The sequence below is a fragment of the Chlamydotis macqueenii genome, chromosome Z, assembly GCF_036417535.1.
Source record: "Chlamydotis macqueenii isolate bChlMac1 chromosome Z, bChlMac1.mat, whole genome shotgun sequence".
Taxonomy (NCBI): Eukaryota; Metazoa; Chordata; class Aves; order Otidiformes; family Otididae; genus Chlamydotis; species Chlamydotis macqueenii.
The window spans coordinates 33,065,243-33,073,980 of record NC_141593.1 but is presented as its reverse complement, the minus strand read 5'-3'; the positions used below and the strand labels follow the sequence as shown (position 1 = coordinate 33,073,980).

The 8,738-nt window shown below is 39.6% G+C and overlaps 1 non-coding gene across 1 annotated transcript; it reads left to right on the top strand.

The window, feature by feature from the left end:
• Nucleotides 1-6,012: 6,012 nt before the first annotated feature.
• Nucleotides 6,013-6,084, top strand: TRNAH-GUG (transfer RNA histidin (anticodon GUG)). Its single transcript has one exon. It is a non-coding gene; the product is annotated as a tRNA-His (tRNA).
• The last annotated feature ends 2,654 nt before the right edge of the window (nucleotides 6,085-8,738 follow it).

Below are 8,738 nucleotides of genomic sequence, written 5' to 3'. Positions count from 1 at the left end.
TCAGGGCTATCCTGAAGTATCCCAGTGTATCCTACCCCCTCACAAAAGGCACAAACAGATTTCCTCATAGCTTACCATGAAAGAAACAGAAAGCAGTTCTGCTTATAATAACAACAAGATTTATGACATGGGTATACCCTCAAGTCTTGGGGGTGCCATGTGCTGATCCTCAGCGCTGATGATGGCCTGACAGTCTAGCAAGCAAAGAGTTACAACTGCTTACAGCTGAAGCCACATAACCCTGTGGCTCCATCCCTTCCACTTGTGGAAACAGGGGGCAAATTGCTCCACGAAAGGCGTATGGAGGACAATGCTTAGCCTCATTGATGGGGAGGGGGAAGTTAAGAGCTCTAATGATCAGCACATCTCAGGGCTTGTGAAGCTTGTCCCTGGAATAGCTCCTGGGATTTAACAGCCAAAGGCATGATCTCCCAGGCTGACAGGAGGGTATGAACTGTGTCAGGACTACATCAAGGCTAATGTTTTATCTCCTTAATGCTTTTTTCGGTGCTTCTAGAAAGTGCTCACAATAAACATAGGCTGATCAAATACCTGCTGTGTTAATGAATGTGTAGCTGAAAACTGCTATCAAGACATGTTTGGTCTAACAATGGTTAACATGTTAAAAAGTTATCAGACCCTAGCTCAGTTTTGTTAGTTTGACTGCCTTGCTCATTATTATCTCCTTGTAAGGAGCTTCAGTTATCCTTTGATGTTTACAAGTCACTGACCTGAATGTGAGATGTGGTTTATCTCTTTGCAAAAGGCTGTTTTATGCAGACTTGCCTGCCGTGCAACGGTAAGCGCACAAAAAATACTCCCATATGGAAAGCTGAAATGAGCACCAAGAGCAAGTTAAAATGCAGTGTAGTGGCAAGAACTGGCAAATCCTGGCTTTTAAAAAGGTATTGCCTCTTTTTCTTCATCAGAAGAGAGAGCATGGTGCTGAACAGATGAGAAAACTGCCTAGCAGCCGTCCTCCCAGTCACGTGGTTTCCAACTGTTTGGACACACATGGTAGTCTTCTGGCTTTGGGTGAAAGTACGTTGCTGTGTTACAGTAAGAAAAAAAATAAGAGAAACATTATGTATACAAAATCCTTCCCTTGGATGCACCTCGACTAATTCACTAACAGCAGAATGTTAAATGGGAAGTCGCACTTACGTGCTGTTTATAGTTAAGAACACGTATTTGACAGTAACAGAACATCCTGAGCCCTTTCCTATTCTCAGTCTATTTTCAGAGGCACAGGGAACTTTTTCTCCCCTCCCAGGACATTAGCTCTGCACCCTTGAGGAGAGCTAATGGATTCAGGAACTAAATTAGGGCGAGATAGTACTAGTTCATGCTCCAGTTCAGGTAAGCTGTGATGCTAATTTTGATTATCCAGTTTGACTCCCATGTTTTACTTGAACAATGCGCAAAAATTTTAGAGAGCAAGAATGATTTCAGAAAAAAATCCCACCCATAAGCCTCTTCAACTGTAGGAATGTAATCTGCATTAATACTCAGTGAGATGGAGAACTTTGCAAGGGGGTAAAAATAATAAAACAAAGTAACAACAGATGACACACTCATTTGTACCACAACCTGGCAGAATGAAATGCCACTGACGATTTGGCCTGCATACCAGAAGCATCGGATAACAGGGTAGGAAATTACATTTACTATACAGAATTTGGAAGTTTGCTGTTTGGGAGTAGAGATGCTTCTGCTTTGTTTGGATGTTGACCTGAGTGCTCCACAGGCTGAAGTGAGGTGAATGCCAGCCAACTACAATTTTCTCTTCATTGACACAGGAGTTGTGTTATAAGACCTATTACACAGCTGTAACTGGATATAAGCAATGCTGATGGTAACTTTGAAGATTTTAGCTGTGTCATTTTCTCCCTTTGTGCTGCAGAAGTCTATATTTAAATATGCATGGTGTATACAGATGTGGCCATGCTAGCTTTGAGATTTTGCTGTTCCTGTAAGCAGATAGCAAGTTCTGGCAGAAGAATGACCAAAGTGTTTAATTCTCTCTAGGCCTCTGGCTACCAGAAAGAACCTTGAAATCTGCAGGAAGGGAAAAGAACAACGAAAAAAAGAAGGACAAAATCCTCAGGAGATGGAGCAATTTGTCCGTAAGGAAAAGTTACATGATGTTGGCTATTGGAAAATACTAGACATTTCCATAGTCATTCATGACTTATTATAGGGGTGCACAGAGCAAAAGAAAAGCATCGTAGCATGGATGCATTTGAATTCAAAGAAAAACAGGAATCCCAATGTGACTTTTTTGGACTAGGAATCTTTGTGTAGGAGATCACACAGAAAATAAGAGTGGTTTCAATATTAATAGAAATAATATTAACAGAAGAAGAGAAAAAAAACCTGGAGGGGAGTGTTCCTCCCAGGGCAGAGAAGGGGAGCACACCCTGCCTTTGGGAAGTCAGGTGGCTCTCAGTCCCTGCAGCCGGTACGCCCACCCGGAGTCACGACGACAGTGAGCCAAAGGCAGCCAGCAGTCATTTCAGCAAGTACACAGACATAAAAAAAAAACAACCCTACACCTTGTAATTGTAAAATACTGCCTAATCAGAATTGCCTGTATACACCACACCAGGACTTCAGACTGTGCAAATGATGGCATCAGTCCAGAGGAGCAGAGAAGGCCTCCGGATGCTGGCCTGAGTGGTTTGCAGTACTTAAATGTAACTTCATCTCTCCCCTTCTGTCCTGTTCATTAAAAATACAATCCGAGAGGATGGGAACTGTAAATATTGGGTAAGTTAACTTGGCAGAGAAAACAAACAAGTGGATATGCTACGGCATTTGCCTTCCCCTAGAAAGGTGTTGCATGTTGCTGTCTAGACAATGTCAGAACTCCAGTTATGCGTTATTTTTTTCAAAGCCCCTTTTCTGATATGGGTGACGATTGTGCCTCCTGAGAATGCTAGCTTTCATTGAGTGTCATTATTGCTGCATTAAAAACTCTTTAATCCTTTATATTTTTAATAGCAAAGAGCCTGAAGACAAATTGTGTCAGCCTCTGATAAATTCTGCTTTATTTTTACTGAGACAAATCATCCACGTGCATGTGAGTGGGGATGGGTTTTCTTGCCTGAAGGCATCCATGAGCAAAACACCAAATACAGAAAATGCCAGTAGAATTCTGTTGCTAATAGTAAAAAATAGTACTAAAGGAGACTTTCACTTGTACATCCCAAAATATTTTGCTATGACAAGTGTCTGCTGTACAGATGGCAATAACTATTTAAAAATGACTATTCAAGATTGTGCTGCAAACTGGTGACACTTTAAACTAAGTAGTTTAAACAGAGTGTTAAGCCAATTTTGGGCTTTGGCCTAGCATCCAATTCTTCTCTCTCATGTGGTCACAATAGAGATTCGAACTACACGAAGTTACTCTGACAGTCATGAAGATTAAGATTGTTACTCAAAATTAAATAGAGGTGTTGTGTCTCTGATCTTTAAGATTAGAAGAAACCCATCCCTTCTGGTAGAGGCAGGTGAGAAACAGACTGAGAAACCCAGCTATGTAATAGAAGTAGGCAGAGGAGAGACCTGATCAGGGTGTCCCATTTCCTATGTGGATTTCTTGGGGTACTTGGCTATGGGTGTGGAGAGGGCATGCCTGTCTCAGGCTTTTCTATCAAATGTTACCCTTGCACAGCTGATTCACTACAGATGCAAAAAGCATAAATGCCATGGCCTGATGCTGGGGGCACTCAGCTAAAACACAGGTGAGTAGCCTGGAGGCTAGTCCCATCAAATGCTTGCTTATGCTAACAGTAAATGGAAGAGTTCAGACTAGAGACACTGGGAGAGAATCACCTTACTTTAATTAATAATCTGATAAGTAAAGAATCCTCTTGGGAAATGAGAGAGAGGCGGGGATAGAGATGCTGATTGTATCTGCTTCAACTCCTCCGTTTTCCAGACCTGCTCATGAACCTGTTGTCTCTTTGGGGGGAGAGGGGGAGGGAGTGTCTTCTGATTATTTTTTTTTCTTTTGACCCAACATTCAGTCCTGAATAAGAGATTCTGTCCAAAACTGACATCTGCACAAACAGTTCTTATTTTGAAAGGACTATTACTATTAGACAAAAACCACAAACCACAAACATTTTAATTAAAGAAGGAAACTGCAAATATTTAGAATATCTTCTCAGTTATGTGTGTGAAAATTTTGTAGCTGTTTTCTGAGCTCAGGTAAAGGTAGCATAAAGGTAGCACAATCACCTGATTGTGCAAATACTTCACAAGGCATGCTCATGTGCACTATCCTTCTTCTGGTGAGAAAAAAAAAGAAACAGTAATAACATTTTCCTAATAGAAATTATTAAAGAAATAAATAAATGCAAACCATGGCGAGATGCATAGATACAAGGTGGAAAGTAGTACCAGTGTAGTACACTTAATGACGTGATCATTCGTTACCCAGTTGTTACTGCTTATAATACCATCTCAAGGATCTTAAGCTCCTAAGATTTAGGGATGTAATTGATGGCGTTTATTTATTATAACCTGTATTTTGTTCTCATGTGCATCTAGGTCTGAAATAAAAATAGGATATCCAGTGACTCCAACTTAGCAAAAATAAAATACATTAGATGACATTCTAAGCTCTGTACAGCAAGATAGAACTAGAAGTGCTTTTTTCTTTCTCTGAGATTCAGATTTTAAAAAATCACATGAAAATCTTTGCTAGGAATCTAGCAAGTGTCTTTCACTGCTGAAAAAAATAGGGTACCCCTATGACTTCTATGAGAGGTGACACTGTACAGTACAATAATACAGGTTATAAAGCTTGCAAGGACCCTGTCTCATCATGGCTGCAAATATGTTATTGATTACTTGTAAAACAAACTACATTTTAAATCTCCTTAATCTCTGGAGTATCATGCTATAAGGCACCTCAAGGAGTCCTGCAGTAGTTTTAACTTAACTATTTTACTTTCAAGGGGGATGCCATGGGCAGAAAACTGTATCTCTTATATTTACTAGACTTCGGTCTTTAGGGAAAATCTTGATGCTCTGAGGAACTCAAACAAAACTGAAGTTGCTGTTGCAGATTAACGACAGGTAACCATTAATAACAAGATCCAAAATGAAACAAACAAATAAAAAAAAAATGTTATTTAAGGTCCTAAGTATGGAAATAAAGTAAATATTCTAAGAGCTCAACTTCCACAGGTCTGCAATAACCAGAAACTTCAGAGAAGTTACTACTGAATCATTTTTGTTCCAGGTCTGTCCCACGGGTGCATGATGCTGAGCAACGCCATCTTCCAAACGCACTCATGTTCACATGCAGGTGACTGGGCAATGGTACTGTCCTGTTCACTGTTTAGACCTTTAGAGCTGACTTCAGCCCTTTTCTACCACCTTTCTTTCTGAACCACAGTTTCCATGTTTTTCAGTGAACTCAGTCCCCTCAGACTTAATCTGTGTCTCTGACCATCTCCCTTCCACAGTAGAGAAGGCAAATTCGGGAAAAGGCGGATTTTATGCTCTATGCTTATTGCAGAGGTAAGGAAGAGGATGTCCATCAATACAAGCACTCACATTACAATGACTCATACCTGGTTCAACTCAGCAAATGCAATTTTCAATTAAGTAGATTTTGTTCTTTTGCTTAAATCTGTCGGTACAGCACACTGCCAGACTTTCCTGCTATCATGCCTTTGCCTTCCCCATCATTGATAAAATAGGAAGGAAAAAAAAAATGTTATCTCTGAAAAGATTTAGGGGACAAGAGAAGGGTTATTATGACTCTCCTGAGCCTGTTTTTAGGCAATCTTGATGCGCATGGATTATTAAGAGAGAGGAAAAGTAAGTCTAGAAGCGATTTTGAGAAGAGTAGTATGTAATTCTTTGTAAGAAAGTTTGGAACCAGCTGCTGCTAACACTCAGTGTAAACTGTAGGTGGCACCATTTGTACAAAATTTTGGAGAGCACTGGGTAAAAAACTTGTCACTTTAATTTGTACTTGACAGATAGCTTGCCGTGATCGTATAGTGGTTAGTACTCTGCGTTGTGGCCGCAGCAACCTCGGTTCAAATCCGAGTCACGGCAGGAAAAGGTGCATCTTTTGAAAAGATGCAATTACCGACTGCACACTAAAAATAGTCTATGGGGGATGTCTCAGACTAAGAGAAGAAAACAGTTAGAAGCTCTGTAGTTGTTAGAAGAATGTTTTGCTAAAACAGTATTTGCCACAAGTTCAGTAGTCCTGTTGCCACGTGTGATTTATTTATTTATTTATTTTAATGTTTATGGATATTGTGATAAATACAGTGGCATAGTGAGCACATAATGTTTACTTATTATAGATACTTAAGATCTGGACTGAGCCATGAAGTCTGCTTTGGTTTTGATCTTTCCTAGTATTTCCTGCTAATAAAGCAATCGGCCTGAATTGCTTGGAAATATGACAGTGGTAGATGTGGAAATCCTTCTTACGTAGGCATGAATGGCTGTTAGCAGAAGGTTTTTGCTGGTGACAAACAAGAGGAACCATAATTTTTCAGTGATTCCAGTGATTCCCTTTTTTTTTTTTTGATAGGAACGGCATGTAACTTCACTGTCCTGCCTCTCTGGGTAATGTGTGCTCAGAATGAAGACTTCTAAATTGACCTTATGGATTTTATTAATTAGTTAGGGTAACTAATGACAGTTTGTGTAATAAATTATAAATTAACAACCAAATTACATAGCTGGTAACAACTATATTAATAAAAGATCACTATTATGGAGTTTATCAGATTATTCAGATGCCACTGAATAGAGTTTCTGGTAGTCGGTGATTTAATTTGATAAGGACCTAATTCAAGAGCAAGCGCTGGTTTTCTCTCACTGTTGCATCTGACAGGACATCAGTCTTCTCATAACAGATTACATCTCCACAAGGTTCAGATGGATTCAGTCTTCATAAAACAGGCCCAGCTCTTGCACAGTGTGAATGACAGGTGCCTTTCTCTCTGCAAAGCAGCAGGGACTTTCCTTGCCCTCCTACCCAGACAGAAAGTGAAAAAAAAAAAAAAACAAATGTTTCTTCACATTGCTATCAGGAAAAATAAAAGTCCTGTTTATCTGGAAACCTGGGAAGGCATCTCACATCTGGATGCTGGAGGTTTAGGTGTCCCAGTTTTGGCATCTTATCATGTCCCTCAGGTTCACAAAAGCTCTTTCTGTTGCATTTTTTAAAATAACTTTGGGTATTCCTCTGATTGGCCTCAGACTTCCTGTCTAAATATCACACAGCCTTTTAGGAGCACATCAGAGCAATTAGCTCTTGACTTCTTGATCTAATTGATGAGACAGATGTGACTGATTTCCCAAAAGAAAGCAATTTAGAAACACTCATTAGCGTAAAAGAGACCAGGATCATCTTTCATACTCTGTCCCTGCTGTAGTCTCTCAGAAATGTCACCTGCTGTGTTAGATTTTATAAACTTCAGAAATACCAAATTAATGCATCACAGGTGCCTATATTATTTAAAGCATCCTAGTGAATTAAGTCCTAGAAAAGAAATTTAAAAATTGCAATGCCAGAAATCATGCACTGCCCTGAGGCTGACAAAACACTCAAGGCTGACCCTTGCCAGATCTCAACCTCCCTGGAACTGACATCTCTATACCTGGTGTTCATCCGTAGCTGAAGTGTAGAAACAGTTTTTTACCTTATTGTTAGTTATACTAATATTGATGACTTGGAAGAGCTGTGATAGGAGACTAGACAAATTCAAAATATCCTTTTTTTTTTAAAATTTTATGGTGACTTACCTGGAAACAGTGGTCATTCTGTTTGCTTTAGTTTATTTAGGATACCAGTATCTGTATTGCTAGCTCAATTCTAGCACTATAAACTGAGAGCAAAAATGGTGTAGGCAGATAATCATAGAATGGTTTGAGTTGGAAGGGATCTTAAAGATTCCAACCCCTCTTGCCCTGGAAGGGATACCTTCCACAAGACCAGGTCGCTCAAAGTCCTGCCCTTGAACACTTCCAGGGATGGGGCATTGACAACTTCCACCTGTATGTATCTGAAATATGTGGGTCTTCATTTCTAGCAGACATGTCCAGATAACACTTTTCCAGTTGGAAACCATGGTCTAATAATAATATATTCAAGGTATTAAGAAGGATGAAGATTTACATAAATCTATTTCTGGAGCTTTGATTATTTTTTTTTTTTGTCTAAGAACAATCTGAAGGCCAGAGAAAAGAGTTCACATCAGCAGCTTTCTTAGCCTTTATGCAGCAAGCTGATCTGGTGGGAAATGAAGAATAGTATTTTAAAAACAAGACAGGAAAAGAGAGTGCTTGCCTTTCTCTGCAGCTTTTCTGTGTCCTTCTGTGCCTGCTATTGTTCTCATGCATGGCCTATTCCACATAGAACATAAAACTTTTAAGACATAGAGGTGTCTATGTCCATATCCCCCACAAGCCTAATTCACATTTTGGTACCGAGACTAATAGGATGTACCCATCAGCGGCGCTTGGGAAGAGATTTATTTCTTGTTATTGTATTTTTACATTAGCTTTTGATTAGGGTTAAAACTGCTAGAGTTTTTAAGCTATGGAGAAAGACATCTAGTTGTTAAGGAGGCAACAGTGAACAGCAAGACTTTAAAAACTTTTGAAATACTAATTGAGCCTGATGTAGAATTCTGTTCTACTTCCTTAATTTTCAGGAGCACAGCATAGTTGGTTGTATCCTGTCTGAT